Genomic DNA, 26,167 nt, shown 5'->3' with positions numbered 1-26,167 from the left:
GTAAAATACTACTTTAAGACTCATAAAATTTAGAGGAAGAAATCTGCCAACTGTAGCAGGAATTAGATTTAGGAAGAGAGGTACAGAGTCAAAATATTGCTACAGAATTAAATGTCAAAAATCTTCTTTAATAGTAGATATATAGTTCACAGTGTCTGGTTATGATTAATACATTTAATCTAAATCACTGAAAGTTGCTCTCTCCTTTTCCATAAAATACAATGAGACACAAATCAGTTTTACTATAGGTGGATAACAATTGGAAAATAATGCATCTTCCCACCCAATAAATTGTCAGTTATACCTTTTAACTAAATCAATTCATCTTTTCAAAATTTATTGCAATTTCTAATAATAAATCTTCTCAAATGTTTATTCATTTGCTGCCTGATACATTTGCACCATTTTTGCTATAGTCTATTGTTGTTGGGTTTTTTCCCTTTTGATTCATTGTAAATTATAAATCTATTCTGAATCCATTTGCTACTTAAAAGTTAAAATCTATAACCCAACCACTTCCCTTTTTTGTCCTTTACACATTTTAATACCCTTGAACTTTGATTCAGCCCAATAAGATGATCAGAAGACTTTTTATGGTCTTTGAAAGTGTTAAATAGTAAAGCAACCAGTATGAAAATGATTATTATAGATTTTATTTGCATACATCAGTTAACCAGATAAATTAAACCAAATGTAAGATAGTTGAATATGAACAAGAATAAATGTTGTGCTGTATAGGTAGTCCTTAATTTATGACATTCATTCAGCAACCGTTCAGTGTTATGATATTGCTGAATGAACAGATTTATTCATGCCTGACATTATGACTGTTACAGTACTCCTATGGTCACATGGTCAAAATTCAAGCCTGTCCACATTTATGTCCACATAGGCATCTCAAGTCCCCCCATTTCTGCTCTTTGGGTGCCTTGCAGTCAATCACATATCTCTCTGCTGCTGCCCCCCACTGCCCACAGTTGACTTTACCCATTTTCCTCCTCCTGCTGGCCTGAGATCCAGGTGCTGGGTGGGGGATGCACCCCTGGGATGTAATCGGGGAGGGCAAGGAGATCGTAACTGAGACAAGTGGAACTGCTGTTGCTAAATGGCACAGTCACATATTTTATCTAATATTTGAAGTGCTAAGCAATGCAAATTCCAGTCCAAATTGTGGTTATGTGCTAAGGTCTACCTATATTTTTTATCCCTGAAATAAAATAGCAAACATTTTTATAATGTGATATTATACAGCACCACAGATGCATATTTCCTATTTTTAGATATCATTCCCATTTCCACCTTTTGCTTTTTAAAAAACACCCTAAACTATCTGAAAAGGAATAATATAAAATTGTGATTTCTATAAAAGTATTGAATTTTCCAACTACCAAACTATTAATTGCTCAAATACTTTTTTTTCAAGAATTTGCCACTATGTAAAAGAATCTCTTCCCCCCCCCCCCCAAAAAAAAAATGGCAAAACCTCTTGGCTTTGCTCACAGTCACATTTGTCCTCATGTCCTCTCATCTGGATTATTGCAAGGCATGCTACTAGGGACTGCCCTTGAAAAGTATTCAGAATCTTCAACTGTTGCAAAATGAGGTTGCATGGGTAACATCCAAATGGTATTGGATGTTCGACTCATATAGCACATACTTAATGAGCTGCATTTGGGTCCCATTAGCCAAGAATTGTTGACTAGTTAGAAACTACGGTTCTCGGCCATAGGCCCTGTCCTCCTGGAACATTCTCTCTTCAGAAACCAGGATGACACTGGATACAGCTGGTCTTTTGTATGGCTGTGAAGACCTGTTTTCATGCCCAAGTGTATTAAGGGCACCATTTTTGGCTATATTAAAATCTAGTTTACTCAGCATACATATATATTTATTCTGTATTGTTTTGTTTTATATTTCTATTATACGTATCACGCAGAATCACTTATTGAGATGGGCAACTATAGAAAAATTTATTTACATCAAAATACCTTCTCAGCTTTAATAAGCAGCATTTCATTCCAATCCTAATCTTTGATCATTCTGTGATCCTTGGAGATTCAGAAATCCCATTAGGTTTCCTTGTTAGAAAATGAACTTTATACTTTAAAAATAGTTATACTTCTGCCTTATGTTAAAAAAAGAATAAAATTTTCTTTCTTGGGATTGAAAATATACACCCACAAGAGTTATTACAAAAAAAAAAAAAAATTCCCTTCTACTAAACTCAACTCAACTCTTTCTGCCCCTCAGAGTAGCTTGTGTGAAATGGGTGACTATGTAAATTGAATGAATAAATAAATCCTCCAAAAGGATTATATGGACAAATAGTCCATATAGGAGTTTCTGGCAACAGGAAATAGTTTGCCATTGTCTTCTGGACCAAGAAGTTGTAGATAAAATCTTGCTATTCATTTGACACAATGCAGCATTAAAAATATGATTCTCCACCACCAATTATAATTGGAAGTAGAAAAGTACTTTGCATTATGTAAGGACTTACGGGAACTCATTGCACATATTGATTCAGCCACATTTAAAAATCACTCGACACATCTTTCAGATTCTGTATTTGGCTCTGTATTTAATTACTACATAATTGCAATTACATGTAATTATAATAAATGTAATTCCTCATCTTATTTTGTTTGTACCATAACATCAACATGTTGATAAACTAGTGGGTTATTATAAAACACTGCAATGACAACAAAGGAAAAATGACATAATAAATAAATTAGATAAAATTGAAGCTTGGTATACTATATCGGTAAATCTGATAAGAGCTGATAACATATTGGGCGATGAAATGATTAATTTGAGAGATAAAGAAATCATTTGCATGGAAGCATTAGAATTCATTAATTTCACTAATTACATAGTGAAGAAAGCATCTGTTTTCTTCACTAAAGAGCAAACATTAATTATGGGTCTTACCTGTTCATCTAAAAATAGTGACAATATGTTCAGTTTTTCTCTCTAAATTGTTGATTTTCATAGAAAGTCTTGCCATTATGGAATTGTCAAGACCTCATTAATAAGACAATTTTCAAATAAAATTATGTTAATGAAAGCATCAAGCTATTGATAGTTTTTCAAGAAATGTTTTAGATTACAACACTCCAATTTTAATTAACAAAAAAACTTAATTAAAAAATAGTTTTTCTAATTATTTTAGAATGTCTATAATGAGATTTATATACATCCAGGAATTTGAGAAAAAGAAATGCTTTGAGGGATATATGTTAGGATTAAATGCCCATGACACATAATGAGGGCAAAAGGAGAATTTTTAAGTATGGTCCATATGCTACATTTACGTATCAACTTCTTCCAGAGTGTAAAATGAGACCCTGCTTATTTGCAGATCCAGAATGTTCATTAGGAAAAACCCCCCACAAGCAGTGGTGGGTTCCTCCCGGTTCAGCCCTGTTTCCCTGAACCGGTTCTGCCCCCCAGCCCCACCCACCCACTCCCCGTGTTATTCTTACCTTTTATTTGGCCCCACCCCCAATCTATTGCTGCCTGCTGAGTCCCAGCTGATGGCTAGAGGAAAAAAAACTCTTTAAACTCTTGCGGCAGGGCTTCAAAGGGCCGCCCTATAGCTGATCAGTGTTAAAAGAAAACAAATGAGTAGACCGGTGCCTGCAAAAATACATGAGTAGATCAGTGCCTGCAAAAATAAAAGGGTAGACCAGTGCCTGCAAAAATACATGAGTAGACCAGTGCCTGCCAAAATACATGAGTAGATAAGTCCCTGCAAAAATAAATGGGTAGATCGGTGCAGCTCTGCAAGCAGTTAAAAGCCTGGTAGACCAGTACCTCTGCTAAATCCTAAGTAATCGTCACATGACCAAGCCACGCCCACAAAATAAGCCACGCCCACAGAACAGGTAATAAAATTTTTTAGAACCCACCCCTGCCCACAAGTGAATTGTCTATTAAGCTTGCCAGTTCATATGATATATGAACTGAATATGCATAATTAAGGTATGTTTATTCAACTTTTTTAAAAAAAAAATGATTTAAAAAAAAATCACGTGGTTAACCAGCCAGGCAAAACATTTAAGTAATAGAAATTGCCCAAAATTAGTAAAAGCCCAGAAATTTAGACAAAATTGGGTATACATTTCAGAAGTAAGCCTTTTTTTGTATGAAATATATAGATCATCATCTATATTTTCTTTATATACTTTCATGTCATGCTGGTATTTTCTGTCTAGAAGAAATTAGGAAAACGAAAATCATTCAAATATCCACTACAAAAATATAATTACAAAACTTTTCTTTTTTTTATAAATGGACTTAATCCTGTGACTTTCATTTGTTAATTGGTGTTGCTAGATCAGTTTACTTTAAATATAACTCACTTGTTGATTTTAGCATGTATTCTCTTTAGTTTCCCATCTTCAATGTGAGGGCAATTATGAGCTGCAGTGGCGCAGTGGTTAAAGTGCAGTACTGCAGGCTACTTCTGCTGACTGCCAGCTGCCTGCAATTTGGCAGTTCAAATCTCACCAGGCTCAATAGCAATAGCACTTAGACTTATATTTTGCTTCACAGTGCTTTCCAGCCCTCTCTAAGCGGTTTACAGAGTCAGCATATTGTCCCCAACAATCTGGGTCCTCATTTTACCCACCTTGGAACGATGGAAGGCTGAGTCAACAACCTTGAACCTGGTGAGATTTGATCTGCCAAACTGCAGGTCAAGGTTGACTCAGCCTTCCATCCTTCCGAGGTGGGTAAAATGAGGACCCAAATTGTTGGGGGCAATATGCTGAACTTGTAAATCGCTTAGAGAGGGCTGTAAAGCATTGTGAAGCGGTATATAAGTCTAAGTGCTATTGCTATTGCTAATTATAGAATGCTAATTTGTACAGTGTATTTTCATGATATTTATTGTGCTATTCAAAATGGACAATGTCTGAAATTGGTGTTAAGGCAGAGGTACTCTTAACTTTGGTTATTTTAACTGTGGTGTTGCATGTTTCATGTTGTCTGAACCTTGGTATAGAATTAACTAAAAGATATAGTCAGCTTCCAATTGCTGAACATAGAGTCAGGTATAAGGAATAATTGCAGTATCGAACCATTCCTAGAATGTTAATTCCATGCAGGTTTGGTTTTGTTTTCCAGCTAATTTCAGAAGTATGGGAGATTTATAGTTAGATACTCTGAAACTGAAAAGAATCAGTCCCTTCATATATGTACATAGACATTAGTCCCTTTTGCCGTATACATGGCATGGATAAATGGACTAGGATAAGTATTTTACCCACTCCAAAATTTGAGAACCAGATGTCACCCAATGAAATGAAATCCTGGAGCAATCAAGAGAAACAAAAATATTTTTTTCCCACAACAGGCAATTTACATTTGGAATTCACTACCATAAGTAGTGATGCTGGCTACCAGCATGTCTGCTTCAAAAATATATTGAACAATTCACAGAAGTAATGGAGATCGGAGACCATTAACCTTGATAGCTGTGTGTCTTCCCCCGAAAGCCATCTCACTAGGAAACTAGTGGGACTCCTTGTACAGTTGGTTGGCCACTGTGCGGACAGACTGCTGGACTAGATGGGCCAGGGATCCAATCCAGAAGGACATTGCTTCTATTCTTTTGCTCTTATTGATCCTCACTGGTGAACAATACATATAACTTTTTTGCTTATGAAGTGACATCTACTCAATCACATAAGTAACAGATGTTAGTCAAGGAGGGGGATTTGCAAATCACTGGATGCATAGTTTTGTTGTGTATAATCCTTTTGCGATAGACTTGGGCAGGAAACAGATACTATAAGGATCATTGGAACTCTATTGTAGGGAATAATAACCGGGTCTTGAAAGCTTCCCAGAATTCCCTTCTGTCCTCTTATTCTGTGTAGAATCAAGCCAGAATTATTTTAGAGTCTCTTCTTTATTCTTACCACTTTTCCCAGAGCTGAGGTATCATTTATTATCTGTAAACATGTCTTTGTCTCTTCTGTGACATCTACTGTATTGTGCATATAATGCTTGTTACCCCACAAACACTGGAGTATTGATATTAAATACAGGTCTTAACAATTCATCTAAAAATAGTGGATAGGTTTGGTTTTCTGTCTTCAATTTTGTTTTGTTTTCATGGCAAATCTTGTGACAGCCTGAAATACAATTTTTTTAAAAAAAATTACCGAGCAAGTGAAGTTCTCTTAACAGTAAAGTAGGATTTTATAAAACATTACTTATTAGTTACATTATAATGAACTTGTGATATTTTTATGAAAATGTATCTCCCAATTCTAAATTTCTTCTTTTTTTGGAAAAAAAAAGTTGATATTTTCAAATAAACAGGAGAGAATGCCTCTAATAATTGCAATACTGTTTTAAATTATCTATGCTTTATTTTTATTCCATATTAGAAAAAACAGAAATATATATAGGCCAAATGATTTTGACTTTCACAAACAAATTATTATAGTTAAATTAATAGAATCAGTTCACCATTGTGCTAAATTAATCAAATTGGACAAAACCTGAACATAGTAGCAGTTCAGATAAATTCTATTGGCACCAACCTAATTAAATATAAACTCACAATGTTCCTTGATTGCTCTAGAAAAATGTTGATGGAGCTGAAGCGCCCATAGCTTGTGAAAAGAAAGACTTTATGACCTCACTTAAACTCTTTGTTTTATCTGAGAAGATCTGTCTTGACATGTCCATCAGTGTGGAAATGATCATTGAAATCTTTAATGGCTGTCCCTTGGCAAAATGCCTGACATATAATCACTTGAAGCCTATTTAAAGTGTTTTGGATATTTTTTTTTTATCACAGATGCATTGAAAGAAAATAATATTAAAGAAAAGATAACTCCAGGTTTTATCCAGGTTATCTGATCTTTCTTGTTATTAGATACAGTGATGGTCCAGTGCTGTCTGTAGGCCTACTATCCTTTTCTGTAAATATTTTTGTAAAAAAAAAAAAACCAACAAATTATTTAAAAGAACATTTTATTTCTTTTAATGAAAGCAACAGCAATTATACTGTTGTATTCAGCCATTATATAAACCAAGCCGCCCAGAGTCCCTTGGGAGTTGGGCGGCATAGAAATGCGACTAAATAAATAAATAAATAAATAAATAAATAAATAAATAAATAAAGGGATGTTATTGCCGCCAAGTTTTTTCACTGATCAAAAGCTTTAGCCTGATAGTCATTATAATACGTATCAGCCATAGTGATCATATTTAATATAAAATTGCTGAAGTTTTTTGGAGATGACAGTTAAAGATAAAGGCATTCATTTACTACTTAAGGAATATGAATTACTTGGGATATCTTATAGCCTTGGTTTCTAGATATTTTTCAAGAAATATACGGAATTATTGACCATGACCTAGGAAGCTATAATTTGCTTTGTGCCTTAGGTTCATGGCACCTCCAAAAATCATTAACAGCATCAAAATATGCTGGGATAAGATCCCAAAAGTTAGAATTAATATTGTCCTATATTTTTCATATTAATATTATGTCATACTCATAGTAAAGTTACAAAATTATGAGATAAGCTTAAGAACATTTTTGAGCTCAGTGTAATAGGCTTAGAATCTATTAAACTTTGAGATATTTACATACCAAAATCAGCAAAGAAGGTTCCCGCTTTTTAGTGACTGCAAAAGTCAACAATTAGGGAGACCAAGAATTTTGTTTTTGTTTTTAAATTAAATTTGCAGTTCAAAGAATGACCTGTAATATCTTGATATTAAATTGCAAAATGCATACATTTTTTATTATTTGTGCTAAATATATAGATTTTCTGCTACAGTTTGAGTATTTTTAAATTAAAATATATCACTCATTCTGAATGTATTGATTTATACATCTTTGTGCCAGTATTAAGTGAAAGGATTTTACAGTAAGTAAAAAGATTTGGCAAGGCAGATTTCATTGTGTGAGTTAACTTAAATTTATATTCGTACTTCGTACTTCTATATTAAATATTTTCACTTTTTACCTTGTATTCTTTCTAAGTATTAGAATTTCAAAATGTACTCTTATCCTCACACAGATATAATTCTCTTTAATATTTGTAATGTCCATGCTGCCCCATAAATAACTTTCTAAATATGTTAGCTGTTTAAACAAAAGAATTGATGGGTCAGATAATTGTAAAACTAGCATCTTTGGATAATTCAGAATTAATTTAATCATTTTCCCTGTCTTTTTTGTGTGACATTATTGAATTCCAAGAGAAACCTACTCCAAGTAGTATTTCTATTTAGAGTACAGGTGGTTCTCGACTTATGACTACCATGGAGCCCAAAAAATATAAATGTTTTAAATAAAGACAAAAGGGGTCATTCAGTCATTCTTACTGTTACTACAGGGAGAGTATCTGTCTTCACAGGAAACAAATCAGTACTAGTGACTCAGAAATAGCAGGCATTCTCTGAAAGTGAAACTTTTATTGGATAGTTTTGAGCACATCAATACTTTCCAGATTTTGTTCTCATCAGGAAGGTGATTGCCTTTCCCTCACAGCAGAAAAATTAAATAATCTGCAAAATAAAAGTGTCATTTATTTTATTAATCTGAGGAAGAACATCTTTCCATCAAACAGACTTATTGTCATTTAATTGGTAGTTTATTGAATCAACAGGAAGATGCCTTGCACTGTTGAATAAGAGGTGTTTATTCATTTAATAACTGAAAGAGTGCCATAAAATTTATTTAAAATGTTATCATTTCTGACATTTTCATTGTATAAAGTATGTAACAGACCTTGTAAAATCTGTTTGGCTTGTTTGAAAATTAATCCTAAAATACTATTGTATGAATGTTCAGAGTAATTACTTGCGTTTCTCTTGGTTAATCAAGAGTATACATAGTGTGAAGCAAATATTGTTGGTATTCTCTCACCCTTAAAAGTCACATAGCTTGGGTAGCCAAGTGAGGCCAGTGAGTGTACATTAATACATAAAGTAAATATGAAATTTGCCTAGGTTCTCAAAATAGAAAAAATAGGTTCTATGTCATGCTAGATAATGTTAACCAGAGTACGCTACAATCAGTCAAAAGAACATAAGGTCTATTTTAGGACTTGCAATGCTTCAGTATATCAAGCCAATGAGAAAAAAGATGATGTGGAAATATATTGAACAAATTTTATATTACTATTAGAAAAGCTTCAAGGATTTTTAAAAAATGAAATGTAATTGGTTTTGGAAACTTCTTGCTTGCCAGAATAAAATCTTACCAGGAATTCATTCAGCCTTTCATTCTGCCAATAATATGTTACAGAAAACATGAATGGGACTATAAAATATTTGCAACTTTCTGATGCTTGCATTAGTTTATCATGTTGAAGTCAACACAACTTTACATGCAAGGTACTGGATGTTCTATTCTAGCCAAAATAGAGACTACAGAATAATTTATTTGTGCAAGTTTTAATTTGTTCTAGTGCCTTGAATACGTTTTTCCTATAATAAAGATTTTATCTTCTATTCATCAATTATTTTTTGTAATATGAACAGATACCCATATTTATCTGCAGAAGTGTAAAAGGAAAATATTTAATTGTTCCTTCTAACTGATATCCTCTAGAAATGTGACTCAAAATATTCTAGTCTAGAATATCTGATAAATCAGATATTCATTTTATGTTTGGTAATCCATTGTTTAGCAGCCACAACTTACTCTTTGATGGTACGTTCACTGATTATCTTCCTTTTTCAATTATTTCATTCTGTGTCCAAAATAGAATTTAATATTGGTTTAACATTTTTCTTCTCTTAAGGAAGAAGGAAAAAGAAAGTGAAAGTAGGAAGTTTAGTCCCATTGTTCATGCCACTCTATTAAACTCATCAAATAAGTTAGGAATAGAACATTCCAACAAGTAAAATATCTGGTTGAAACAAAATAGAGACGTGATGGCGAACCTATGGCACGCATGCCACCTGTGCCATATTGGTGGGCAAGTGAGCATTGCCTTAGCTCAGCTCCAGTCGCATGCATTTGCTGGCCAGTTGCTTTTCAGGTCTTCTGGGCCCACTGGAAGTTGGCAAACAGGCTGTTTCTGGCCTCCAGAGGGCCTCTGGGGGGGTGGGGAGGTGGTTTTTGCCCGCCCCAGGCTCCTAGAAAGCCTCTAGAGCCTGGGGAGAACAAAAAACGGGCCTACTGTGCCATCGCGTACCAAAAGCAGGCATGTGGGGCGGCACACTGAATTATTGGTGTGGGCACGCGCACACGTGACCCCCCACACACTCCCCCTACTTTTGGCACTGAAATAGAGAGTTATTTAGCGTGAGGGAGTTAGCACTGGATAATATTTCATTACTTTTTAATCTGTTTCTTTATGCAAGCATTAACACTTTCACTAATGTTTAATTCTGCAGTTTAGATTTTATAGCACGGATGTCAAACTTGCAGCATCACATTGCCGTCACATGATGTTTTGCGACATTTTTCCCCTTTGCAGAACTGGGGTGGTTATGGCCTGCGCATGACACATCCAGCCTGCAGGCCGCCTGTTTGACTTCCTGCTTTATTTACCTCTAATCAGTTTAGACTTTATCATTTAAGCATTCAAATTGAACCCATAGAATGGATTTTAATTACCATTTATAAAGCTACTAAATCTATATTCATCATTGTAATATTTTTAAAAAAAGTGTCCTGCCCAAGGAAGAAAAAAATACAATCGGAACATAAAAGATTGAGGAAAGACAAAATTGTAATTAAAATGGTTTGAATACAAAAAGAAACGAAGAACAAAAAGTTCCATCCTTTGGAAGTCATTGCTTATTTTGATTTATGATCATCATTAATTCGGCTGTAGGTTGTGATGGTTGTAAAGTGACTGTGCCCAGTTTTACAACCTTTTTTTGTGGCAATCATAAAGCAAATGGTTTGGTCATTATGTGAACACTGGTTGTTAAATGAACCCATTGCTTGCTATGGGGCATTTTTTGCTGCAAACCAGAAGTAAATGCTTGTAAAAACATCTTAAATCATGGTCCCATTGACCAAGGACCCTGCAGATGGCAGTAAATGCCAGCCGCATTTCAAGTGCTTAAAATGCATATATGTGATTGTGTGAGGGACTGGACATCAGAACTTCAAATCTGGGTCATAAGCCCCGTTTTCAGGGACTGCCATAACTTTGAATAATTGCAAGGAGAAAACTACAGGGGAGGGGCAGGGGGGTGGCGGTTATTATTAACGAAGGTCTTGGTCCGAGGGAGACCACTGTGCCACAGATTGCCGGATATGAATCCCTCTTTGTGAGATGGGGTCATGGGGTTCAGATGGGCTTGTTGCTTGCGTACCTGGCTCCATGCTGCGCGGCAACGGCCCTGCCCGAGCTCCTCGACGTGATAGCCATGGTGGCAGTTGATACACCCAGGCTTATGGTCATGGGTGATTTCAACTTGCCGTCCATAGGTGAAACGTCTGAGATGGCTCGGGAGTTCATGGCTTCCATGACGGCCATGGACCTGACCCAGCTAGTTCATGGCCCCACCCACAAGGGGGGACACACTCTGGACTTGATTTTTGTCTCTGGCCAGTGGTTGAGTGATCTTATTATAGGGGATATAGACATGGAACCCTTGTCATGGTCAGATCACTCGCTCCTTCATCTGGACCTTCGAACCGCTACACCCCGCTGCAGGGAGGCGGAGCCAATAAGATGGGTCCGCCCCAGGCGCCTGATGGATCCTGATAGGTTCCAAATGGAGCTTGGGCCATTTCCTGAGGATCTAGCACATGACTCGGACGAAGACCTGGTAGCCGCCTGGGATCGGGCGGCTGGTGGGGCCTTGGACCGAGTCGTGCCCGTGCGGCTCCTTGGTTTACTGAGGAGCTGAGGGAAATGAAGCGCCGGAAAAGACGCCTGGAGAGCGGTTGGAGGGCCAGTCTCGCTGAATCTGATCGAACACTGGTAAAGTCGCATATTAAGGCCTACCTAGTGGCGATAAAGACAGCAAAGTTTAATTACTTTTCTGCCTCTATTGCATCATCAGGGAATCGTCCGGCCGCCCTGTTTAGGGTGATCCGCTCCTTGCTCTATCCGTGAGTGAGGGAGGATCCCCTGGAAGGCAGGGCGGAGGATTTCGGACAATACCTGTATGACAAAATCGCTCAGATCCGGGAGGATTTGGACTCTGACTGGGTAGATCAGGGCAGGGTGACGAGGAATAGTCTTGAGAGTATTATCTGGGAGGAGTTTGATGCTGTGACTCCCGATGATGTGAACAGGATTTTGGGGAGACTTAGTACGGCCACATGTTTACTGGACCCGTGTCCCTCCTGGTTGGTACTGGCTTCCCGGGAGGTTACACGAGGCTGGCTCCAGGGTGTTATCAATGCTTCGTTGAGTGAGGGTTACTTCCCCACTGCCTTGAAAGAGACGGTGGTGAGGCCTCTCCTCAAGAAGCCGTCCCTGGATCCGGCAATATTGGCCAACTATCGTCCTGTCTCCAACCTTTGCTTTATGGCGAAGGTTGTTGAGAGTGGGGTCGCGCAACAGTTTCCACAATTCCTGGAGGAAACATCTTATCTAGATCCGTTCCAGTCGGGTTTCAGGTCTGGGCACAGCACGGAAACGGCATTGGTCACGTTGGTTGATGATCTCTGGAGGGCTCGGGACAGGGGTTGCTCCTCTGTTCTGGTCCTGTTACACCTCTCAGCGGCTTTTGATACCATCGACCATGGTATCATGCTGCACCAGCTGGAAGAGTTGGGGGTGGGAGGCACCGTTTTGCGGTGGTTCTCCTCCTTTCTCTCCAACCGGTCACAGTTTGTGTTGGCAGGGGGGCAGAGGTCGACCTCGAGGCCTCTCATCTGTGGAGTGCCGCAGGGATCGGTCCTCTCACCCCTTCTGTTCAACATTTATGTGAAGCCGCTGGGCGAGATCATCCGTGGCTTCGGGGTGAGATACCACCAGTACGCTGATGACACCCAGCTGTACATCTCCACCCCAGGCCACCCCAACGATGCCCTTGAAGTGATGTTTCAGTGCCTGGAGGCTGTGCGGATCTGGATGGGGAGGAACAGGCTCAAGCTCAACCCTTTCAAGACTGAGTGGCTGTGGCTCCCAGCATCCCGATATAGTCAGTTGACTTCATCACTGACTATTGGGGGTGAGTCTTTGGTCCCCACAGAAAGGGCTCGCAATCTGGGAGTCCTTCTGGATATGCAGCTGTCCTTGAAGGAACATCTGACAGCTGTAATCAGGGGGACCTTTTATCAGGTTTGCCTGATTCGCCAGTTGCGGCCCTTTCTTGATCGGGATTCCCTGTGCACAGTCACTCACGCCCTCGTCACCTCTCGCCTTGACTACTGCAACGCTCTCTACATGGGGCTCCCCTTGAAGGGCACCCGGAGGCTCCAACTGGTCCAGAACGCAGCAGCGCGGGTAGTGACGGGAGCAACATGGCGCTCCCATGTAACACCGCTCCTGTGCGAGCTGCACTGGCTCCCGGTGGTCTTCCGGGTGCGCTTCAAGGTGTTGGTTATCACCTTTAAAGTGCTCCATGGCATATCTAGCTATCTTCGAGACCGCCTGCTGCTATCGACGACCTCCCATCGACCCGTGCACTCCCACAGAGAGGGCCTCCTCAGGGTGCCATCAGCCAAACAATGTAGGCTGGTGACCCCCAGGGGGAGAGCCTTTTCTGTGGGGGCACCTACCCTCTGGAATCAGTTGCCCCCAGAGATAAGGAGAATCCAAGACCTCAGTGCCTTCCGCCGTGCCCTTAAAACCCACTTTTTCCAGCAAGCCGGGCTGGCTTAAGAAGAAATTTTTAAATTTTTTAAATTTTTTAATTGGTTTGTGATTTTTAAATTTTTGGGCCAAATTTATATATATTTTAATTGTTCTTAATATCTGTATTTCATGTTCTTAATTCTGGCTGTGCACCGCCCTGAGTCCTCAGGGAGAAGGGCGGTATATAAATTGAAAAATAAATAAATAAATAAAATAAATACTATACTAGTCAATGCAATTGATTTCCCAATAGCAGAAAAACTTGCCGATAACAGGTGTCATTAGCAATGTTTCCAGTCCTGGGGTAAATGAGCCAAATATGTTAACCAGATACATGTCATGTGCATGATCATGAAAATGTAGCTCTTAATTACTTCTGCCTTCCCTTTCACATGTCACACTAAGCAATTGGTAATAAAGAATAAAAACGTCAGCCTCAGATTCTCTTTTCTTCTCTTCCACTGGGACAATTATGAAGAGTTTGAAAATGTTTGTTTCTATTTTAATGTAAAGACAGAACTAACTCCACTGTAATTACTCCTAAATTATGCCTTATATAAGTAAATTTCTTGCAATCATTGTTGAATTTATGATAATACCTTGTGAAGGGCAGTACATATATCTGAGGCAGTGCTTCAGAAGTTGGATACAATGAAAGAAGCATGTTGTGCCATTGTGACACATTACTTTTGTACATGAATCATTATATTGCCTGCCTATACCAAAGAGGTGGAATTCACTATTAATTTCATGCCTTCCAGACACCTTTTAGAATTGAAAGAAATCACTTGAATATTATTTAATTATTTAAAATTAGTCAGAATCCCTAAGTATTAGATAATTGGTGAGCTATCATATCAAATTAACTATAATTTATTGGACACTCTTGTATAGTTTTTTATTCATTCAATAAGTTATATTTTCTTCCGTTGTTATACTATATAAATACTTATTCTTTTCAAGGATATTTTGAAGTTCATAATAATATCCTAATGTGAAACATTCTTTTACTTTCTCAGGCAGTTTTTTTTTTTAGAAAATTATGCAGCAAAGCATGGCAATGTAGCTAGTTGTATACTCAGTCATCTGTTTAATCCTTATCCCCTTCACATTGTCAATACCCATCTAATTCCACTTTAACAACAGTAATTGGCTGATGGAGTAGCAGATATAGATTTGTTTTCCTGATGACTCCTTGACTTTTTTCCTCTGGTAATACTAATAGAATTCCAAATCCTTATTGGTGTGATCATGTCATGAGTAGGTCAACAGTCATGTCAAGGTCCTATTGGAAACTTCATAGCCGACATCTTAATTTAGACTTAGCAATTGCCCTCCTCCCCCCATGTGCATTTGTAAGCAATTCTTTCAAGTCTCTCAGTCATTCCATTATAATAGAATTCATTTAATTCAAAAGGAATTACTTCATGATGTGAATGTATTTGGATCACTGCAGTTCAATAAAAATGAATCTAGGAACATCCGTTCTGAATTCTTGATACTTTTCAGCCTGAAAGGTAAAATTATTTATTTACATATTTGTTGGCCATATATATTATTTTTATACAATTTTATACAGATCTTTTTTATTTTTTATTTTAAACCAAGGGCAGGGGAAGTCTGACTATATGGTAGAGTAACCATTATTTATCAAATGATATAAAATTATTTGTCATAGATCCCTTGACATCTCCTCACTGAAATCTCATGAAACCATTGCCAGCCAGTTCAAAAATCTACCATCTGAGATTTGTGCTCTAGATACTTTGTCCTAATTTTATTGTTGCTTGTTCAAAATCAACAGTTGCAATCATTGTTTACCCCAAAAGTGGTAGAGTAGAGTTTTTGTCCATCCATTTGTAACTGTAGATTCAGCATTAATTTTGATAGAACATCAGTGGACCCATGAAAAAATTCATTCCTGTTTTCAGTAAACCTAGAACATTTTTATATTCTAGGCATGAACATAAAAATATCATACTGTACAAGTTCAAGGATCTTATAACAGCACTAGAAATACCATGAAATATCTTATCAGAATTCTACCTATGTTAAAAATGAGAATGTTTCAGGTCCTCCTCACAGAATACATTGATACTGGATGAAGCAATAGACCCACTCTGGTGGCTCCCATTTTTTTCTCCCTGGGAAATGCCAGCTTCCACTGGCAGTTCATAAACAATCAACACATTTGTGTTCCAGTACATGTTTCTGCATGATTAGATTAGTTACTGTAAGGGTGCCTGTGATTTTAATAATGATTTTTATATAATTCCAATAGTTTATATTCATTCCTGACAAAATAATTAGATATCTACGGTTCTGTGAAAAAACATTTGTCATCTTTCAGATTTTTTTGAACATTTGTTTGGTGTTGGTGCTGAAAGTTGTCAGAAATTAATGTAGGTCAAACTAATAGAGAAACTGAGTCTACGAAAACCAATGTTACCAATATTTGGTGCTTGTTTCTTTTATTTCATAAACAAAATTATTCAACATGCAGTGTACCAATGTTAAAAATGTGTGATTGGTTACATTACCATTAGTTGCAGTAACTGCCACTGACCACTTCCTGTAATTAGTGACCAGATTCTCAGATTGTGATCTTCTACTCTATGGCAAACTCCCTCAGTAACATTTGAGGGTTTTCTAGCATGAAATTCTTTTTTCAGATCTTGATACAAAATCTCTGTGGGGTTTAGATCTGGAATTTTACTTGGCCACTCCAAAACATTGAATTTGTTCTTCTTCATCCATTCTCTTATAGACTTGCTTGTATGATTGGGATCATTGTCTTGCTGCATGATCCACTTGCACTTCAATTTCAGCTGATGGACAGATGGCCCGTTATTCTTCTGTAGAATTCTCTGACACAAAGCAGAATTCATGCTTCCTTCAGTGATGGCACCGTATCCAGGTCCTGAGGCAGCAAATCATCCCCAAACTATGTCATCTTCACACTTCACAAGTTGGTATGAGGCTCAAAATTAGAACATAGTCTTTCATTTTTCTAGATATAAAAGTCTCAGACTTTTTGATTCATCATTCCATTAAACTTTCCTCCAGGAAACTGGAGAATCAAATATGAGATGATCATCAGTGTTATTCTCAGTAATTGCTTCTACCTTGCTGATCTCTCATTTTTATCCAGTGCTTCTTTGACAATGGAGTCATAAACATTGGTTTTAACTAAAGCAAATGAAGTTTGCAGATTCCTGGATGTTGTTCTAGAGTCTTTTCTGATGTCCTGAGCTGAACTCCTGAAATGATTTTGATAAGATGGATGCATTTAAGAAGATTCACTATTGACTGAAGTTTTCTCATTTCTAGCAAATCTCTTAGCCATGAATTGGTGAAGCTTTGGAGCTTTAGAAATACTTATGTACTTATTTCCAGACTGATAGGCATCAGGGAGTTTTTAAAGAACATATTCAGAAATTTAATCAAAATTACACTTAATTACAAGACAAGATTTCTAGAATCTTTGTGGTGAAAACTTCATTCATTCCCTATGGTGTATAGGGAAACCTTGTGAGATTTATATAGGACAGGGTTTGCACAAATAAGGCCATATTGCTAAATGAAGAACTCACATAACTGGCCCTAGTTATCCCTTTAATTGATTGAATTAAAGGGAGGCATATTTTTTTCCATACTGGCACATTGCAAATCTGTTTACTGTCTGAAATAAATGAAACAAGCACTAAACTTTGGAATTCTTTTTCAATCATTCAATATTTATTTATTTATTTTATTTATTTATTTGATTTGTATACCGCCCTACTCCCGAAGGACTCAGGGCGGTGAACAGCCAAGCAATAAGATACATAAATACAAAAATTTAAAAAACCAGTTAAAATCGAATTAAATCATTTTTTGGCCCAGACAAATTAAAACACCCCAATAATTTAAGAACAGATTTAAAATTTATATATTAAAAGAGGGAGGAGATTAGGCCAAGCCTGCTTGATGGAATAAAAGAGTCTTCACAGCGCGGCGGAAGGTGCGCAGATCCGGGATCCTCCGTATCTCTGGGGGGAGCTCATTCCAGACGGTAGGTGCCCCCACAGAGAAGGCTCTCCCCCTAGGGGTCGCCAGCCGACATTGTTTGGCTGACGGCACCCGGAGGAGTCCCTCTCTATGAGAGCGTACTGGCCGGTGGGAGGCTATTGGTGGTAGTAGGCGGTCCCATAAATAACCAGGTCCTAAGCCATGGAGCGCTTTAAAGGTGGTAACCAAAACCTTGAAGCGCACCCGGAAGACCACCGGGAGCCAGTGCAGCTCGCGCAGGAGAGGTGTCACATGGGAGCGCCATGACGCTCCCATTACCACCCGCGTGGCCGCACTCTGCGCCAGTTGGAGCCTCCGGGTGCTCCTCAAGGGGAGCCCCATGTAGAGAGCATTACAATAGTCCAGGCGGGAGGTGACGAGGGCATGAGTGACTGTGCGTAACGAGTCCCGATCCAGAAAGGGACGCAACTGGCGAATCAGGCGAACCTGATAGAAAATCCTCCCGGTCACAGCCGTCAAGTGCTCTTCTAAAGACAGCCGTGAATCCAGGAGGACGCCCAAGTTGCGAGCCCTCTCCGTGGGGGCCAGTGATTCGCCCCCAATAGTCAGAGATGGCGTCAACTGACTATATTGGGACGTCGGAAACCACAGCCACTCGGTCTTGGATGGGTTGAGCCTGAGCCTGTTCCTCCCCATCCAGATCCGTACGGCCTCCAGGCACCGGGACATCACTTCAAGGGCATCGTTGGGGTGATCCGGGGTGGAGATGTACAGCTGGGTATCGTCAGCGTACTGATGGTACTCCACCCCGAAACCACGGATGATCTCGCCCAGCGGCTTCACATAAATGTTGAACAGGAGAGGCGAGAGGACCGACCCTTGCGGCACCCCACATATGAGGGGCCTCGGGGTCGACCTCTGTCCCCCTGTCAACACAGACTGCAACCGGTCAGAGAGAAAGGAGGAGAACCACCGCAACACAGTGCCTCCCACTCCTAACTCTTCCAACCGGTGCAGCATGATACCATGGTCGATGGTATCAAAAGCCGCTGAGAGATCTAACAGGACCAGGACAGAGGAGCACCCCCTGTCCCGAGCCCTCCAGAGATCATCAACCAACGCGACCAATGCCGTTTCCGTGCTGTACCCGGGCCTGAAGCCCGACTGGAACGGATCCAGATACGTTGTTTCATCCAGGTGCTGGGGGAACTGTTTCGCGACCACACTCTCAACAACCTTCGCCACAAAACGAGGGTTGGAGACCGGACGATAATTTACCAACATTGCCGGGTCCAGGGATGGCTTCTTGCTGGCAACTGATATTCAGAGGTTTCTTGTTTCTGATATTGGAGATATGTTGTCATCATAATTCATAGACATTTGTAATGCTGTTCTCTGATCTTTCCTTTTGAAAACATCAACATTGGCAGCTATCATTACATTTTATAGAAGCAAATTTTATCATTCAGTAAATGTTATCATTCATTTACTGTGTACTGGATCTGCCACCATTTAGTGTTGTTAATCTTGTTATACAAGAAGAGTTTGTGGCACTGATTTACAATGGTTACTCCTTCCTAAGCAGGCAATTATAATCAGTGATGATAGGGATGGAGAGATCAAGCTGTAAGCTCATCCTCTATTGTATGATGCATCTGGGTCAACATCCCCTGCTCCTATTAATATCTGCCTGAAGCCATTGGGAAAGATCACCTAAGGTCAGGTATAATTAGAATGCAGGTAATACTCAACATTACATCTCCAATCCTGGGTTGAATAGACAATACCAAAGTGTTTTTATGGTGCCTGGAAATTATTAGAGCCTGGATAAGGAGAAAAAGGCTTAGGCTCAACCCCTACAAACAAAAATCACTTGCGTTCTGAATGGTTTGTAGGAAGACAGTTAAAACTTTGCTGTTTTAACATAATTTTTAATGTTCTTTCCTCTAATTTTGAACTACTTGTTACTTTTATTCTCAGTATTTGTGTAGATGTATTTTGATTTTTGTATTGCAGTTTTGTTACTTTTTAAATCTGATTTATTAGGATATGAATGCCCCTCAGAATCATTAGAATAGTAACTGATAGACGCATTGAATTTGTTATCTGTAATTTGAGGGACGGGCTAACTATTCTGTAGAATCTGTAACTATTGATGCCATCTCAGGTATGGAATATTATCCAAAATTTACCCAGCTTTCAGAGCTTCCATCTAAAGCTTACCCCCCTCCCCACACACACACATTCAAACATTATTTCCCAATATCTTAAGAAACTTGAACCTATTATTGAAGCATGTTCTTTGGTTATTTTTTTTCCATAAACATGAATATTCTCATTGGAAGGAGTACATTATAGTCAATTCATTACCCTGATGTGTCATTGCCAACTGAGGACTCGGGTCTCATGTCTATGTGCTTGTTGCCCCTGCATGCATTATTTTACACTTGCTTTCTTTGCACTTCATTTGCCAATGTTCATTCCTCCATTCTGAAGGGAGGGAGAAAGGGGGGGGGGAGAGAGAGAGATGCTTTTGTAGGCCTTATTTTACTCAGTTTAATTAATGTGTTGTTTTGGGAGCATGTCACTGGTCATTCCTAATTCAAATTCATTAGACATATATTAAAAAGTACTGGTCCCATTACAGAAACATATAGAATCCTATTGTTTACCTTCTTCCATTGAGTGATTTATCAGACCTGTTAATATATTGATTCTTGATGAACATATCTTTTTTTTTTATGTACACTGAGAGCATATGCACCAAGACAAATTCCTTGTGTGTCCAATCACACTTGGCCAATAAAAAATTCTATTCTATTCTATTGGAACTGTTTTAAGAACAGATTTGAGAATATGAATACATACACACACATATGATACAGAATTCTATTCCTTTTCTATACAGAAATAGAAAAAGAATAGAGCAGATAATGAGTTGTGAGAAAAGAGAAAAGTGTGAGAGAAATATATATATATATATATAAATTATAACTTATAAAAGATTATAAGCAGCTTCCAATCCATTTGATAGTGATTATAAATGTGAGAATAAGGTTTTTGATTGACTTTAAAAGTTTGTTAAAGAATGCAACTTGCTTGCTATTTTGTTAGCCTTTATTTTACATTTTTCTATTTTCTAAATGTCGGCCCAGTAATAATGTTTAATCACACTTTGCTGTATTATAGCTAACAGCCTTAATAGGTTGGTACAAAAGGACATCTACCAGTTTTGACACAGAAAGTAATTATGAAATAAAAGACAGATTTTTGCTCAGGCTAGAATTAGTCCAGCAATTCAAAATATAAGCAGTCACCTTGGATTCGCATAACAGAAAGTGACACTCTTTCTTTGGCTATGGGCTAAATAGATCTTGTATAGTTGACTCAGATAGATCAACTGTCCACTGTGTTTTCTGTTAATTAATCTGAGAATCAGTTGTTTTGCTTTGACATTGCCTCAAAGTTCATATTGTATGTGTTAAATAATGTGAGAAATTTAATAAGGTGGGTTTTTTTCTAAACTAAAGAGTCAGGTGGTTATCAGAGGTTATTTTAAGAAAGAAAAAGGTGACATTTAAATGTAGAAAGTTACAAAAGATTTATCTCTGATACTTTTAGTTCTTTTAATTTCTGTTGTCATGAGCTGTGATAGAATACTTGGGTCTGCATTTTCATACTGCTGTTTTCCATATGAAGGTTGCTAATGTAAGTAGGCTGGGATGGAAGCCCTGTTCAGATCATTCATATTGGCTAATGAAAGAGGTGTCCTACAGTAGTAGGTTGGAGCTGAATGCACAAAAACATGGAGGATATGGATAAGGCACGAACAAGAAACCCTACAGAAAAAAAAAATCTCCAATATGGAACAGACAATTGGGCAATGGTTTGAAAGGTTGCTGATTCCTTCATTCGGTGTCCCTTTTCTTCCTCCTTTCAAATCACATGGCCTCTTGCAGAGCTGCATGAAATGGGTGGAATGAAATATTGTAGCTGTTGTGACCATTAGGTCTCCTCTGTCTGTTGCTATAATATCAAAGTGTGAGTATAATCAGATATTTTCCTGGGCCAGTTTGGAACCATGAGGAAAAGTGAGTTCTAGTCTTGACTTAGTCATGAAAGACGACTGGGTGACTATGGATCAGTCACTCTTCTCAGCCAAGCTCACCTCACAGGGTTGTTGTTATGGGAGAAAATAACAGGAGGGAGTACTGGCTGCCTTGAGTTATTTCTAAAATCAATGAAAGGTAGCAAATAAATAATAAAATAAATAAAATCTTTCTGGCTGCAACTGGAATGAGTAGTACTTTTTTCAAATGCTTTTATTATCACTACAGTCGAACTATCCCTTACCATCATTTAGCCGGATAGATAATTCTTCCTACTATATTAACAATAGTTTCAGATTACATACACTAACTATCATGCTAACCCAGGCTCTGTTCCTAATCAGAATTTGCAACTTAAAGTGTATTTTCCAAAGTAATATTATAGAAAACTGCTTGTAGTAATAGTGCTTGTATATTTAAATCACAGATACTATATAAAGAGAAGCAGGCAGAGTGAATGTTATGAGACTATCCAAATGCATTAAGTATTTTCACTGACTCAGCAGTGATTCAGAATTAATACTACCCTGTAGCAATAAACTTGGTTAGTTTTGTTGGTTTTATTTGCAATATAATTAGAATATGCCTATTTTGATTAATAATGAAAGGAAACATGATTTCAGTGAAATGGAATACAAATGAAAAAAAAATCTGGTATTGATTAAATCCAAAAGGATTGGTTCTATTATTGGTGGTAAACTATGCTGAAAATTTTCAGTTAAAAATGCAGGAAAAAATGCAGTTAAAAATCAGACATATATCGGCACGCTTAAAATTACTGGGATAAAGATATAGTGATTTAGTGATGTAACGCTGAAGTCAAAATAAAGTATTTTGCTGTGCTGAATAAAACTAATGGAAACATTCACTGGAGTAAGACAAATGGTGTTAAATGAGAAAACACACCATGAATTGCAAATGGAGCTGAGTTAATTTGTTGCTACAGTAGTGTTGCCCTACTGTTAAATGAAGACTGTGTAATTATCTTGCTGGCAGAGATAATGTCAAAACCTCATTTCTCCTTACATGCCTCGTTTTTACATGAGGGCTAATTGAGCTGCAAGGTGACAACTGATTATATATGGCTATCATTGGGGTCCTCTTGCTCAATTTGCAAATAATGTTATATTTCTTAAGAGATTACTTTTATATCACTCGTCAAATTAGAGGTAGTAAACTTTGGTACTCTTTTTAGTATGTGCCCTATAATCAGCAATATATTATCCTGAAAGATACAATTCCCCTCCCCTCCCAGACTTGTATTTAATTATTTATATTCTTAAGATTTGTCCACTTCTACCTTATCTTTTTGAGTATCAACATACAAGCTATAATGGCACTTTTATAGTATTGATAACTGTCAACTATTTTCGTTACTTTCATGTTCTAGTTAAATCACTGAGATTTCCACTAAGGTACCGTATTTTTCGGATTATAAAACGCACTGGAGTAGAAGACGCACCTTAGTTTTTGGGGAGGAAAATAAGAAAAAAGCTGATTGGCAGGTGGATGGACTCCCGGAATACCTCCAATCAGCTGTTCCCAGAGGTGAACTTTAGCAACAGGTTCATTGGTTGTGAGCTCTGTGCCTTGCTTTTTTTTCAGCCTCTGAAACCTCCGTTTCAGAGGCTGGGTGAGGCTACATTTGGTGTATAAGACACACCCAAATTTTCACACTCTTTTAGGGGGGGGGGAAAGGTGCATCTTATACTCTGAAAAATACGGTAATATATATTGCATTTTAAAATAAAAAAAATCATTGTTTTTCATGCAAGATGCTTGATAAACTTTTTAAAAATTGTTAATATATTTCAAAAGGTTTTTCATTTTGAATTTCAGATTCTGACCTTTATGTTTATAAGTAACAAATTTGCTCTTCATTTAAGTCGCTAGTCTAGAAAAAGGGTCCCTAATCCCCGGGCAGCAGCCCACTACCGAGCCTTGAGCCATTTAGAACCTGGCCGTGAAAGTGGCGGGTGAGCATCCACACACATCCCCACTTGCACACTCAGCAGGCAAATGCATGCACTCAATTTGCTTCAGCGGCTGGGGCGCATGTCCACTGGTCACTCAAATGGAGCTGCACGCATATTCACACCACACCACTCATAGAGAACCATCTCCTCTCTCCCCCACCCATCCGCAAAGCCAGAAAGGTTGGGAACTCTGCTCTAGAAGACAATATTTTGTGCTGGTTGTATGTACAAGACAATACCCTATATTGATTTGTGGTTTCCCTTCCCATTTACCTGCTGATCAGCTAGTTACATGAATTATCTAGTTAATGAATGGTAGAGAATTTTTTTGTTTGATTTATCTTTCATATTTTCTTCAAGGCAATACGTAGAGATCTACCTTCAATTTATCCTTATAACAATGTTGTGAAGTAGATTGGATTTAAAGTTAAGAGTTTCCATTGCTTGGAATAAACTTGAATCTGGATTTTTCAATCCAAGCTAGAGGATGATAGAAGATGAAACACAGCACGGTGTATGGATTATGGTTCTGGAATTGGTCCCAGTCCATTTCCAGAACCTGAATCCATACATGGTGCTGTCTTTCCTCTTCTATCGTCCTCTACCTTGGATTGAAAAAAAAAATCCTTAAATTATTATCTTTTTGTAAACATTAATATACATAAAATGATGAAGTCTTCAATGAATGTTTGATAGCTAAAGAATTTTACTCCTGAATGCAGTCACCAATTGTTCGATCAATAGAAAGGATTATCAGAGGAAAAGAAAACCAGTTTAGATTTCATCCTCAAGAAAGCACTCATTCTTGATTTGCATTTTTTTATTGTTATGTTTTGAAAAAATAGGAATGAAAAGATCTATTAGTGCATGTTCTTGATTCCAACTAACAATGTTGCAAAAACTTCATAATTTAATTTAGCAGCATAGCAAATCTTTGGAAATAATGTTTTGTTTTCACCAATTTCTCATTTTAGTGCAAAGGACACCAACTTCAGTAAGCTCATGCATGCTGTTTAAATCGCCAAATAAAAACGATTTTTCATGCTTGAATTTAACTTCCTTATAGTTAGTGGAAATTGTTTCATTTCCCCTAGGGTACAATTTTTAAAAACCTATGTTTTAAAAAAAACATTCAAAATGAAACATTTTCCCACAGGAAATATTTTTAATAAGTACTTCCAAAATTTTATTTAAGATTTATCTGGATTTTAGTCCATTTGTAACTTTCTAAAATCAATATTTCAATTGCCGCTTTGCTATTTATTTGAGAAACTTTTTAAAAAGTTCTTTAAAGTAGTTAAAACTTCTTTTATTAAGGTTTGAATGAAACTCACTCAGTGCTCTCAATCATGTCAATCCAAATGTTTCTAATAGATGAAAGCAATTAACAAGCAGGTTCTGAAAATGATTAGAAAAGAATGTGAATATGTCTCTATCTTACGGTCTCTTTGCATTTGTCTGGAGCATTTGTGAGTGATCCCAAGTCCTCTTCTTATCCAGAGAAGTACTGCTTGCCAGCTCCACTTTTCAGAGCCGTCTTCAATCCTTCATTTGTTCTTCTTGAACTCTTTTCACAGAAACCAACTGATGTCTTAAAAATTAAACCATAAACCAAGAGAGTGATATGGATAATTTTCCTATGATGGATTTACAAAAAAGGCTGGTTATTGAATATCTTATGAGAAGGGACAAAGTATGATAGATTATGTCTATGAAGGGGAAGATGGTCTAATAGACTACAGCAGTGGTGAAATGTAAAATTTGTTACTACCCGTTCTGTGGGCGTGGCTTGGTGGTGGGGGTAATGTGACGGTGGGCGTGGCCAATTTTTTTTTTACTTTTAAAACCATTTTTTCTACAACCTCTTCCGCAAAGAGATTGTAAAAAAATGCTTTCAAAAGGTTCTGACGATCCCAGCTGAGTTGCCTGATCGGCAGAGGCTTTTTTTCTTTAAAAGCCTCTGCCGATCAGGCAAATCAGCTTGGATCATCAGAGGCATTTAAAAGAAAAAAAGTCTCTGCTGATTAGGCAACTCAGCTTGAATCATCAGAGGCTTTTAAAAGAAAAAAAGCCTCTGCCGATCAAGCAACTCAGCTGGGATCGTCAGAGGCTTTTAAAAGCATTTTTTCTACAACCTCTTCAGAGGTTGTAGAAAAAATGCTTTTAAAAGCCTCTGACGATCCCAGTTGAACTGTGCAATCATCAGAGGCTTTTTTTTTTTTTTTTACTTTTAAAAGCATTTTTTCGGCCGAAGAGGTTGTAGAAAAAATGCTTTTAAAAATGAAAAGAAAAAACCTCTGATGATTGTGCGGCT

General features: G+C 37.7%; 1 protein-coding gene across 2 annotated transcripts in view; it reads left to right on the top strand.

Annotated features, from left to right (window-relative positions):
- The window catches only part of GPATCH2 (G-patch domain containing 2), a 100,789-nt gene that overhangs the window by 20,495 nt on the left and 54,127 nt on the right, over window positions 1–26,167 (top strand). The gene's annotated exons all lie outside the window — the stretch shown is intronic.

Source organism: Pituophis catenifer, unplaced genomic scaffold (assembly GCF_029215685.1).
Source record: "Pituophis catenifer annectens isolate HBS135680 unplaced genomic scaffold, rPitCat1.0.hap2 SCAF_1, whole genome shotgun sequence".
NCBI classification, from domain to species: Eukaryota; Metazoa; Chordata; class Lepidosauria; order Squamata; family Colubridae; genus Pituophis; species Pituophis catenifer.
This window is presented reverse-complemented; position numbering and strand designations above follow the sequence as displayed.